The sequence below is a fragment of the Periplaneta americana genome, chromosome 3 (genome assembly GCF_040183065.1).
Source record: "Periplaneta americana isolate PAMFEO1 chromosome 3, P.americana_PAMFEO1_priV1, whole genome shotgun sequence".
In the NCBI taxonomy this organism is placed as follows: Eukaryota; Metazoa; Arthropoda; class Insecta; order Blattodea; family Blattidae; genus Periplaneta; species Periplaneta americana.
Window position 1 is genome coordinate 45,639,827 of NC_091119.1, and position 13,845 is coordinate 45,653,671.

Here is a 13,845-nt window from a genome sequence, read left to right on the forward strand (position 1 = left end):
TTGTAACTGGCAAATGGAACGTTTCCGGACATAGGTTCCTATATGAAAGTTGTTCATAATTGTCTCCTCTATCATCCCTAAAAGTTTGTAACATAGTCACTCAATCACCCTGGATATAATTAAAAATAAAACTCGTGGGTATTCCACCTTGTACTGGAAATTAACATCTCAAATGCTTCGGAAATGCACACAGGTTCAATTTTCAGAGCAAATATACCTGAAGACTCACTACTCCAAACAACTGACCAGAGTAGGTTATCCTTCAGGCCTAGTTATCGCCATAGAGATGGAACCTGTGTTCAATTCCCAAATGTTGAATATAACAAATCGCAGCACAAACTGGAATACCGAAAGGAATTATTTTGGACGTAATCATCGTGATAGTCTAGAATCTCTAACTCGTGTTTCTCAAACAAGGATCGCGATCCCTGAAGTGTCGTGATGCCATATTAAAGGGATCGCGAAGCAAAAGTAATACTGGTGACAGACTACAGTCACTAATCGCGATTATCGACCTAATCGCGATCGGGTTTGTAGTATGTCACCGTCCCGATCGCGATCATGAGCTAAATCTTGTTTCCAGAACAAGATAATCGCGCTGAGGCACGACGAAAGTAACATTTTAGTAATCTTTGGCTTCGAATCGCCTTGATTTATATTATTTAGGAAGTCGTGATAGCTTCTGCTGTGGAATTTTGTTACCCCTTCCATTGTGTCATATGAAATAGAAACGAAAATGAATGGCTAGAAAATTAATTTGGCTACTATTATACGTAGTGGAGAAATTTAATGCAGATGTGAGAAAAGTAAAAAGAAATATATTAACAAATGACAGACGAATTATTCATATTTCATATATATAGAGAGCAATAGAAGGCTGCTGAAAGATGTTTCATTTCAATAAATAATGGATTGCAAACTGGAACTGGTTTCTTTTTCAGATTTTCAATTTCAGTCTCCATTACGACGCTATCGTTGATGTTAGGGTTGATTTTAAAAATATGTTTTGTTACAAAATAATATAAATTGTTCGCATAATGATACAAATTTTATAGGATATAACATCTCTTTTCAAAATAATATAAATTGTATCAGTTTACATTGTAAAGCGTATAGCAATTTTAAAAATAAATTCCATATCAAGCAGCAATAAACAACAAAAAAAAAAAGAAAAGAAACAATGAACAAACATCAAAAGAAAGTATGAACATTAGGTGTTGTCCAGGAGGGAAACAAACTTATACGTATGTACATAGAGAAAATTGTTTCCTCTATGGTAATTCAGCTGCTGACCAGACGGGACCTAGTGTGTCACCACATTTTCGGTAATCGCGATCGGACCAGATCGCGATAAGTGCTAATCGCGATTAGTACTGTACTCTGTCACCAGTATAACCCATGATGAAGGATCGGTGGAGCGGAGAAAAATTCTTTCTGGCACTGGGATCCGAACCCAGGTTTTCAGCTCTACGTGCTGACGGTCTACCCACTAAGACACACCGGATTCCAATTCCGATGCTGGATTGAATCGTCTCAGTTTGAGTTCCACCTCTTAGTTTCCCTTTAGTGGCCAAGCCTCATGCACTGCGTCACAGATGTGTGACAGTGGCACAACGTCCAACACAGGCGACGATAGAAAAAAAAAGATGCGAAAACAAATGAATGAGGTGTATAAACAATTGAATGCTCTTTCATAATTAAGTATAAAAATACAGGGGTGCCATTTGGAATTTCAATGTGGGGGTGGCTGGGGGTAGGGATGAAATCCAAAATTCAATTAAGCCTGGTTTCAGAATTCCCCCTCAATATCTAAATTGACGTGCTTTTGTTTAAATTGAACTCAATTTACATAATTAGTTACTTAAACTGGGAAGTTTTAAAATGAAAGTCCTGTATATGTATATGTGTATATATATATATACGTAGTATGTAATTATTATTTTGCATGATTCCCCATATTAAAAAAAGCGTGAGACATAAAAAAATACGAGAGGCGAAGGATTGCAATAAAATAAGGCGAAATAGGGAGAAAGCGAAATACAGGATAGTTACAACCCTATTAATGTATCATAATTACAACTGAACAGTATTTATTTTGAAAATAGTATTGTTTATGTTCACAAAAACTTCAGTTAGCAAGAAGACAGCAAAGGCAGTAGATACATTGCATTGCGCGTACGAATTCTGAGGAAGTGAAGACACTAATTTTAAGAAAAAACGGCGAGCTATCTAAAGAAAGCATCTATCAATGTCATTGAGAATTGATGGTGTCCAGTAATGAACGTACCGCTTATCCATCCTAATCCATTATCTAATAAAACTTGAAGTTGTAAGGAAAAACTTACTTTGTTTAAAATAAACACTGTTGTGGCGACTCAAACATTGGTATTTTATACATGAGAAAGTGTGTGCATTTCAGCTTGTTCTTATTATCTTTCCAGATACTGCTTTACACGAACATTCAATATTTTTATTTTGCGGTTGAAAATAAATAAATTAAAGTGAAGCATGAGTGTTTTCATTGCGCAGACCATGTCAGACTCTTAGGCGGGGTTTTTTTCGGAGTTGCTGTGGAATGATGTAACAAGAAAGCGCTTTAAGAGTTTAGGCATCTTGCCCAAATCCCATTCTTCTGTTCTGCAGCTCTCCGTTGCGACTTGTCATAATATGTCCTGACGTATGAGGGCACTGTAATACTGTTACTCTGCAAAATACTGCACTACAGTTTCCTGCCTTTTTTTAATTCTTGTTTCTCTAACATTTATTAATTGTGATTGTTGAAAACAAAAAGTTTCTATACCGGTATCGCTTATTCTCTTATCAGGCTTACTAAAAAGTGAAGGTAAACAAAACTAACAGACATGGCCATCTCACTGCGAGAAAAAACTTTGATTTAGTATGTAATAATAGTAGTTAGTTTCATTTCATTCACAGTGTTCTGCCCAAGGGCAGGATTTCTCTGCAAACCCAGCATTCTCCAGTCTTTCCTATTTTCTCCCTTCCTCTTAGTCTCTTCGTATGATCCATATATCTTAATATAGTCTATCATCTGATATCTTCTTCTGCCCCGAACTCCTCCCATTCAACATTCCTTCCAGTGCATTCTTCAGTGACCCAGCCAATTCCTTTTTCTCTTCCTGATTAGTTTCAGCATTATTCTTTCTTCACCTACTCTTTCCAACACAGCTTCATTTCTTATTCTGTCTATCCACTTCACACACTCCATTCTTCTCCATATCCACATTTCAAGTGCTTCTAGTCGCTTCTCTTCACTTCGTCGTGTAATGTCCATGTTTCTGTCCCATATAATGCTACACTCCACACAAAGTACTTCACTAGTCTCTTCCTTAGTTCTTTTTCCAGAGGCCCGCAAAAGATGCCCCTTTTTATATTAAAAGCCATTGCTATTGCTATTGTTCTTTTGACTTCCTGGCAGCAGCTCATGCTACTCCTTATAGTACACCCCAAGTATTTGAAGCTGTCCACTTGCTCTACTGCTTCATTTAGAATTCGCAGGTTTATCTTCTTTACTTTTCTTATTATTAATATAGCATGTTCTGAAATATGTTTATGAGAATTTTCTCTACTACTACTGCTACTACTACTACTACTACTAATAATAATAATAATAACAATAATAATAATAATAATAATAATAATAATAATAATAATAATAACATTTATATTTATTAGATGGGGGAATGTCTGTCAAAACCTTCGAGGTCGTTGGACAACTGAAGATCTAAGTCTTGCAGTAAGAGCGGGTAAAAATGACACCAGTATTTCAGAAGCAGCAAGAAGGTATAACATACCTCATAGAACTCTATTACTTTGACAAAAGGTCGGACAAGGTCGCAGTTGGGGTTTTTCTCGGGGTTCTCCCGTTTTCCCCATATTAGGCATTTACATCATTCCATCACCATTTTTCCACTTCGTTATCATTCCGTAGCATTCCCCGATCGCCGGCTGGCGACACACGGAGGGGCTGGCCTAGGGACGAGTGGGGTTGCCTGCTCGACACCTCGGTACACAGAGAACTTTAGTGTAGTCAGCCGGTGTGGTTTGGGAATGCACCACTAGAGGGTTAACGCAATAGATCTTAACAGGTTGCAGTGCTGGGCCATAGTGGATTCAGTGTACCGAGTGCCAAACCTGGTACCACGAAATCTGCGACTTCAGTAACACAAAGAAAACTGGACTCCGTTCACTATGTGAAGACGGTTGTGCACCACTCAATGACAGTGCCCTTGAATGAATTTGTTTAAAGTTATGTGGTAATGAGTATTGAGGCTTTTTTTGTTGTCCCTAATCATTTATAGTTCTTTAATCTCATAACATAATTTTACATTTGTCACTTGTTTCTTTATTCTAAAGAAATAAGTGGCGTTATTATCATCACTGCCGGTAATAGCGCCAGTATGCGCCATACTTTTGTTTACTTGTATTGTTGTAAAACCTTGTCACCATTACAACTTCTGAAACGTACATTCCACAGGAAATCAAACAAATGATCAATATCTAAAAAAAAATCAGTATAATTTTTCGTATTTTTGGTCAATTGAATTGATGGTGTTAATACCTTCACTTACCGTAATAGAAATACAAGACAAAAATACTCTCCTTCCCACCGTGCATGAAATTTCCTCTTTCTTGAGGTACTGTACATGCATGCATGCATGCATGCATCCATACATACATACATACATACATACATACATACATAACATACATACATACATACAGACCGATTATTTAGTCCTGACAGCTCAGCGACGCGAAAGAAGGGAAGTAATAGGAATAGTGAGGAGAGATCCGGAGTAGAGATAAGGGCGAGCGGTCGGTAAAGGAATCCAGTACAGCTTAACTGTACTAGAAACATACCGCTCTACCGCATGCATGACATCCGATCGCTCTGAAGGCAAACGAGTGACTAACCCAAACACCCGTTGGCGTAACTAAATGGGCTCGCCTGACCGGGCGCACATTGCTGGCGACTGTCAGGACTAAATAATCGTACTGTACATACATACATACATACATACATACATACATACATACATACATACATACATACATACATACAACCTATAACCCGACGTTCGTTTCACAGTTGGGATAACCTCGGAAAAACCCAACCACGTAACGTAATCGGTCCACGTGGGATTCGAAGCCACGCCATGCCCAAGCGCAGCCTCGGATCAGTGGGTAAATGTTTTATCGCGTGAGTTATGCCGGTGACGAATGGCTGTGTGCAAAGACTTTCACGTAAATAATACAAAAGGAAGTCTCTGTATATACAGAAGGCTAACAAAAAGTAGTTTGCAACATAAAATTAAACTTCGAAACAGTTTGAATTCTTAGAAATATGATGAACAAGGATTGCTGCCCAAATATTCAATAGCTTTCAATTTGAAAACAGCCCTCATTACGAGTGATCAACACTGAAATAACATTTGTACAAACTGGCTGTGTTTAACGATATGGGCGAGGCGAAATGGCTTACATGTCTTAATAGCCTTCATTAAAACGCGATTCATCGCATGAACAGTGCATAAAAGGCATAACTTGCAGGTCAGCCGTTTAAAACCTCTGAATGAAGAGGAAACGCATGCTCGTCGTGCATTCACTGGGTGTAAATGATAGCATTAACTCTCAATGGTCTAATCTAAATTATTTTAACACTGGTCGCTATGGTGATGGATCTGCAGCTCCCACACAAAAAATCTTTAAATCAGAAAAAATGCAAAACAATTTTCCAATCGTACAAGATAATAATGTAAAGGTGCACTATCCTAAAATAGTATTTTATACCGGGTGTTTCAAAATGAATATCGGGGTTTTAAAGTTTTGTACTATTTATTACATTTAACGTACAATTATAAATAATACACCAAATGAAAGAGCAACTCAAACAGTTTTGCTACAAGTGCTCCATGTGAGCACCATTCGTCACACGGCACACATCGAGTCGATAAGCGAGTTCTTCCCAAACCTTGACCAGTGTGTCTGGAGTAATTGTTGCAACAACTGCTTCAATCCTCTGTCTTAAGTCTGGTAGGTCAGCTGGTAGCGGAGGTACATACACACGATTCTCTATGAATCCCCAAAGATAAAAATCGCATGGCGTAAGATCTGGTGAACGTGGAGGCCATGCGAAATAAGCTCTGTCATTCGGCCCCTTTCGGTCATCCAGCGGTCGGTATAACGTCGTTTAACCAATCGCGTACTTCCATATGCGTCTCCTTAAAATTCTCCACACAGACGTCACTGGAATTGCTAATTCACGACTAGCCTTCCGAACAGATTTCTTGGGGCTGCGTGTGAAAGACTCTCACTTGTTCAACTTGCAGACAGAGGAAACAGTGCATACAGTTTACGTATATTTAAAAATAACCGCGAAAACCGCATTCGTATAGGACAAGCCGTTCACTAATTTAGATGACTCAAATATTTCATTTTGTATGTGTGACGTCACGCTGCGGTCCGCTGAGTAAGCACGTCATTCTTAGTGTACTTGTATTAGCACGTCTGACCGTGAAACGAGCGGGCCCTAGTTCAAATCCTGGTTGAGGCAAGTTACCTGATTGAGGTTTTTCCCGAGGTTTTCCCTTAACCAATCGCAGCAGAATTGCTGGGTAACTTTCGGCGTTGAACCTCAGATTCATTTCGTCAACATAATTACACTCCCTTCTTTCATCATCATCTCCGTTTCTTTTCTAGATTTCAGGCTTGCTCCGATCTTGGACTCTTTGGATATGTGGCCATTCGTTGTTGGTGGTAGCGTTATGCACAGTGGGCTCTCTACTGGGCTCGTGGTAACTTGTGGGACTGGGGTTGGGGAACCGCGATAAGATCTACGCTGAAAGGTAAAAGGTATCATGTAAGCCAGTGTTTCACAAACTTTTTCGACCGCGGATTACTTTCGACACAAAAAAAGATTCACGGATCCTCAAACTAAATTAAATTAAATTAATAGCTAGATTAATATAGTTATAAATTTAATATGCCTCCATATTTATATTCAGTAGGCCTATATATTTAACACCGACAATATCTCTACAAAAACATTAATTAACATGCATAGCCATGAGTTTATAAACATGCAGTAGTAGGCCTACTTATAAATTGCGTGTAATTTTTTTCAGTAATTATATGCATAATTACAAAAAAATACCTTCAAATTGCTAATGTGAAAAATGGTGTCTCCTCGTCTCACAACTCACCCTGTATGACGCCTCTGTAGCATTTTCTTTGTCGGTTTTCGCACTTTTCACCAACGCATTCTGACACTGTTTTAACCCTTCAAGTTTACGTTGAAAAAAGTACATGTTTTTGTTCTTACATTCGGGGTGGTTTGTTTCCAAATGTCTAAGCAGTTCTACGGGCAATAAAGAACTGTTACTTAACACTTTGTTACATAACACACAAAGGGCGTTCGGAGCAATTTTACTGCCTGTATACATAAATCCAAGAGCCAAATAAGATTCACCATTTTTTCGTCTTCTTGGTTGATTCACCCGTTTTTAATTAGCAGCACTGTGGTGTAATACATGACAAGGTGATCCACTGGGCTCTGAATTTGTAGAACTGTCATTTTTATTGTCTTTTATTAGCCAGCGATCCATTGAGACGGCACGTATAATATGAAAATTAAAATTATTCGTAATATTAAATTAATATTATTATGTTCGGAATCAAAGACAAATGGTTATTAATACACAGGTTAGCACGAACACCTCACATAAGCCTGCTCGTACTGAATGAGTAAAAACTGACTTCACAATAAAAGTAGCAGAAGCAGAACGCGTGTACAATGGACGAAATTCGTTTCTTTTAAAAAATACGTGTCAAAATTTATTGCTGACTAAATAATATTTCCAATCAAATTTATTTTACAATTAAGACATTAAGTCTCCGAGCACATATATAAAAACTTATTCTTATACTGCTGGTCTCGAGAGAAAAAACTGCATTCATACACCAAGCCAATAAGAACTAACTAATAACTCGCCACCCTCGCCACAAAAAAAAAAATCATTAGAATTGACTACCTAAACTGAAAAAAGAAAGTCGTGTTTTTACAAAACATTGAAGGCCAGCTCACGCAAGGGTGAGATCTGGTCATTTACCCTTGCCGATATACTAACTTTAACAAGTACAGTTGAGTACAATACTGTACAATCGCGTCGAGAAAAACGATAGTATTTTATGTTATTTATTTCAAAACACATATTACTAACCGTGGATCCCCTGATAAGTGTTGTCGGATCCCCAACACTTTAGGAACCACTGATGTAGGCTGTAGGGGATTTTGGAGGTGGCGCGCAAAGGGATCTGTAACGTAGGTGGGGGGGGGGCCTTAGGGCATGCACACCATTCCACCCCGGGTACTACAATAAGCCTACCCAAGTGGCCTGCATGCGAGGACAGTCTCAGTCCATGCCCTCCCCTGAAGGGGGACTAGTGAAGTGCTTTGTATGGAGTGTGGCATTGTATGGGGCAGAAACATGGACATTACGACGAGGTGAAGAGAAGCGAATAGAAGCATTTGAAATGTAGATATGGAGAAGAATGTAACGTGTGAAATGGACAGACAGAATAAGAAATGAAGCTGTGTTCGAAAGAGTGGATGAAGAAAGAATAGTGTACCTGTATCTGCTTATTCTTTCTACGAACAGCTGTGTGGATGAGTGAGTGAGTGAGTGAGTGAGTGAGTGAGTGAGTGAGTGAGTGAGTGAGTGAGTGAGTGAGTGAGTGAGTGAGTGAGTGGAACTCTCTGTGGTAAATTACACCTGCTTGCCGAGTGATTACTCTTTTATTTGTATTTGCTGTGGCTTCAATTTTAGGCACCGCCTGCTCGAACGCACCACTCATCCGATAGCTGCTTATACTGCCTGCTCATTCATTGGTCAAATATTTAACATGAATAGGAAGAAATTTCCCCTAGATGGCAGCTCCTAACAGCCTATGAAGTCGCTTGTGGATATAGGTCTTATGCTTTATGTTTATGTTATGTAATTAAAATATTACTTTGTTTCGCGACTCTAATAGCTTCGTTAATCCATTATATTCTTTGCTCTTGAAACAAAAGAAAATACAACTGGACATGAATAAACAAAATTTAATGTATGAAAGCCAATGAGTTGTTCAGTTATATGTGACAAAATTAAAAACAGTTTTCAAACTAAAATTGCAAATTAACTACTAGGAGGACATTTTATGGAACTTGTAAGGTTAATTAATTATTTTTGTTCCTGAAAAAATTGCAGGAGACCATGATCTGTTCATATGCTCTCAGTTTTTGGTGACTAGAGTCGACGGCAATTCGGAAGGCGGTAGTCTGCTAGCGTTTGCGTCGAGAGAGACAGATAGAGAGAGCAAGGCAGCGTACGGCCACATCGTACTTCTTAAGCATGTGCAATACAAATAGCGCAGGAGAGAATTTAAATTATCAAAAGGCAATAATGACCTTAGCCGTTGATTACTGTAACCATGACACCAAACAAACCCTCTTTCCTTCACTAACAATATTCTTTGCACGGTTCTCAATCCCACACCACATGCTTCTGCAGTCGTTTCTTGCGCGTTGGCAACATTGCAGCCAGCATCAAGATGGCCGGCAGCGTTCTGCTCTTCAACGTTTTTAAAATAATTATACACCTTAAACACTATTTTCCGCGCCTGCCTGTGCAATCTTTGTCTTTTTACAGTCGCTTATTCCATTTATTTATCTTGCACACACACACACACACACACACACACACACACAGTAAATGTTAGTTTCACTTATTCAATGTATTGAAACACTCACGCGTGAACAAACGAACTCGGGAAGTACTTGTTAAGACTAATTCCGATTGGTTCTACTGTACAAGCTTGTGACGTCACATACCAGAAATGCTACGGCGCATATATCAGCTGACCGCCTTCAGAAATGTCGTCTAGTCTAACAAAAATATGTTATATACTGTATAAGATTTTCATATAGGCACTTTTGCAACTAGACAATTTAATAAAAAATGAACTAGTGCCCCAGGAACTTACAGCTTCAGGACCTACTTTCTGAGAAAGGAGTTTCTCTTAACAAGAAAACCGGAAAACGTTTTCTGCGTGGAGCTTTCTTATATTACAAAGTAGAGTTTTCACGAACTGATTCATAAGAGTTTCTGATTATTATTATTATTATTATTATTATTATTATTATTATTATTATTATTATTATTATTATTATTCATAACACACTTCAATATGTTACACTAGCACGAAGTAAGTAGAACAATTTTTTTTTTTTTGAAGCAGACATACAGATGAGCTGGTTGGTGCTGCACCTACCGTTTGAATTTGGAAATACACTGTTTCACTGAAATCATTGTTTAAATGGTCTTATGAGGCAGTATGTTTTAGGTTATGATGAAAACAAAATTATATTATTTGTCGCAGCGTATAAATATATTGAAAGAATAAAAGTCGCGAAGCTAATGGTAAAAGACGTTAGATATTTGAAGTGTAAAGGTTAGGCCTAGTAACAATGTAGTCAGAGGTAGGATAATTAACATAGGTAAGTCAATAATCTTCACCGCTAATGTGAATAGCAGCACGTAGCCGATACGATAAGCAGTAGGCCTACTCTTTTTTCAGAAGAGGTACCGCAGTCTTTAGGCTTATTATGCGACCTCCTTATTAGGATGATTTTTGAAGTCCTTTGGATCGCTTTCTTTTTTTTCAAGCACGTGATTCAATGCTTAGTGCCATTGTATCGATTCAGCCACAGCATCCAGGTCTGACAGGAGACCATACCTTCGTCTCCCTGTGATGTTCCTCTGCAGCCTTCTCAGATAGATGGTATCTGTTCGCAATTCACGTGCTTAAATCTGCTGCATCCTTAACCAGGGGGACACGCCGCCGTCGATTCCGCGATTCACCAAGGCGTCATCTATCCGACGGAACTACACTCCCCCGTTAAACTGCAGTCCGCTTACTGAAGCCCCTGCGGCTTCTCTGGATATGTGCAGCTTCCGCAGACAGATGCCGCCTCTGGGCGAATCCCGGAACCATGTCCGCCACGCCCTCCTGGTCAACCTTAACTATTAAAGATTATTAATGAAATGATGCTAATGAAGGCGAAATGAGTCCAAGGTCCAACGCCGAAAGTTACCCAACAATTCTACTTCAAGTGGTTGAGGGAAAACCTCGGAAAAAACCCAACCATGTAACTTGTCCCAACCGGGATTTGAACCCGGGCCTGCTCGTTTCATGGTCAGGCAAGCTAACCGTCACTCCACAGCGGTGGACAAGCAGTGCTCCTAGTTCGAAGGGAGACTAATTTTGCAGAGTATCTATAGCTCGCTACTTTCCATTCTCAGCTCCCAGTTTCAGCACCAACATACCTATTTTGAGGCTTTCCGCATTTATCTTCAGTTCTCAATCATCTGTCATATGAAGGCCTACGCTTGCTCGGATGTCGGTACAAACTCTAGCAATTCTTTCGGTTGCTTGCTCCGTTGTATGTTCGTCGAAGAAGCTTGTTGATGGCAGCCTCCTGATGCTGCTACATCAGCGATCAGTATTATTATATTATGGAGATATTGTATAATAATGATAATGGAAACTAACGTAATCGGAAAAAACACCGCCTATAGGTAGGCGTTTATTTACCGGAACGAATTCGATCGGCGCGTTCGGATTATTATTATTATTATTATTATTATTATTATTATTATTATTATTATTATTATTATTATTATCATTTGCACTGTTTAAATTGAGCATCGCCCACTTGGCCGTATCGCCTCTATCCGCATGACTGGAGTCTGTCCACAATTCTGGCCAAAGAATTCTAAACGGATTTTTGTACGGGCCAAGATCGAAATAAAGAAAGTCATGACAATATAGGCTATTGATTGCAAGGTCTTCAACCGCGGCAATATTGAAAGCATAAATGAAATGGATACGCGAAGGTTATTTTGTTACTTCTTCTTCCAAAGCTAACGCAATTAAAAATACATCATCCTCATGGCTACACATTTTATTTCCAGCCTTAGTCCACAACACTACAAGCAAGTAATATTTTCGCTCTATCGGTAAATAACGCTAAGACGGTCAATTCTGAAAAACATTCAAGTGAGCGATACTAGAATAAAAATCTAACGCGCCGAACGAATCCGTTCCTGTAAGTGAACGCCTACCTTATGCCCACCAAAAATTCCGCTTGGATTTTCAATTATTTAAACCTTGGCTCTTCAACATTGAAATCCGAAGGTGTATCAGTTTAGCTGAAGATGAGGCTATCATCTGTATGATAAACGACGAGTCTTCTAAATTTCTGTTGTTTTAGTGCGTCTTGTTTCGGACAGATTGAAGATGGTAAGGACCATAACCATAAACTAGCGTTTTCATTTATCCCTTTCTTAAAATTTCATATTTTACACTTTACACACGATTCAACCCATCTGCTATCCTTATAAAAATAATTAAATATCTATTTAAATTATATTAACAACAGATATATTATTATGTCATGTCTATAAACTAGCGTCGCGCATTACAGGCGTTATGTTCGGTTCAAGTATCTTGAAGTTCGATATTCGCTGATGTTCGCTCTGCAAGAGGAGACCTGTCATGTTCTGAAAATATTCGCTGCTTCCACTCCCAACCCTTAACCGCTTAAGGAGGCACTACATGAGAAACGGTTTGGTTTTTTGCAGTTTCCCGTAATTTATAATTCTGATCATACATTGTCTCCTATCTCTGAAACTAATGAATCAATTGAACTGATTTTTTTTTCTGTATGCTTTTTAGTCTATATTGAACAATCTGAACTATTTAGAATTTTTAAAATTGACTTATTTTTTATAAAAAAAAACAACCTTCCAAATTTGTTACAAAGTTTATAAAAGTGATTAAAAATTTTTAATTTTGTTGTGATAAAGTAAATTAAAAAACTATATGATTCAGATTTGTTATTTATGTCCGGGGTATACGTTTAATAAAAATTAACCATATCCACTGAATACTTTTTGAGAAACAATACAGCATAAAGGCATAAGTGTTAAAATTGTTATAAACATTTAAATGTGAACTATTTAAACAATATTAAAAATGGTGTAAGGTAGGTGTCCCTGATATGGCCATGCTAAGGTTTGAGAATTTTTCTAGCCGCCATTTTGAAAACAAATGTAAACCACTTTTTTCTTACTCGTTCTCAGTCTAATGGACTTTCTTAAAACAATTTCCTTTCCCCATAAAAATAGCTTTAATTTTCCAATAAGTCCCAAATTCCAAAAGTCTACGTAGTGGCCATATCAGGAACATATGCACATGATATGGCCACCCTTGTTCCATGTTCTACTAATCGTGATTGTTTTCAGTTTGATAGCGCAGTTGTGCTAAAATTAAATAATTTTGGAATAAAATGAATAAACATGACACTCAATAATCTTTTTTATAATTCAAAAGTGTAGTCAAAACAGGTTTTTCCATAAAAAAATTAAGTTGTTTTTCTTAAAATACAAAATTTTTGCGTAATCCCAGCTATAAGGCATGTAAATTTGTCAGGTGAAAAAAATAAAAGTGAAATGAACTTGATATGGCCATGGTGCATTTGATATGGTCGTATCAGGAGCAGGTAAGCTTTCACGAAAATCGTTTGATTATGAACAACTCGTAAAAGATAACGCCATCAACGACAACACCAATCAACAGAACATTAAAAACTGAATGGAGTACTATGGTTTTCATTACACAAGTCTTTGAAAAACATGCATAAAACGAAGGAGACTTACCAGAGAAAAATAAGAAGAGGTCACATGAAAACCGCAAAACAGGCAACTGACGCCATATTGCTCA

General features: G+C 38.1%; 1 protein-coding gene across 13 annotated transcripts in view; it reads left to right on the forward strand.

Moving 5' to 3' along the window:
• Positions 1–13,845, forward strand: part of pHCl-1 (pH-sensitive chloride channel 1) — a 481,286-nt gene that overhangs the window by 411,761 nt on the left and 55,680 nt on the right. The window lies entirely within an intron of this gene.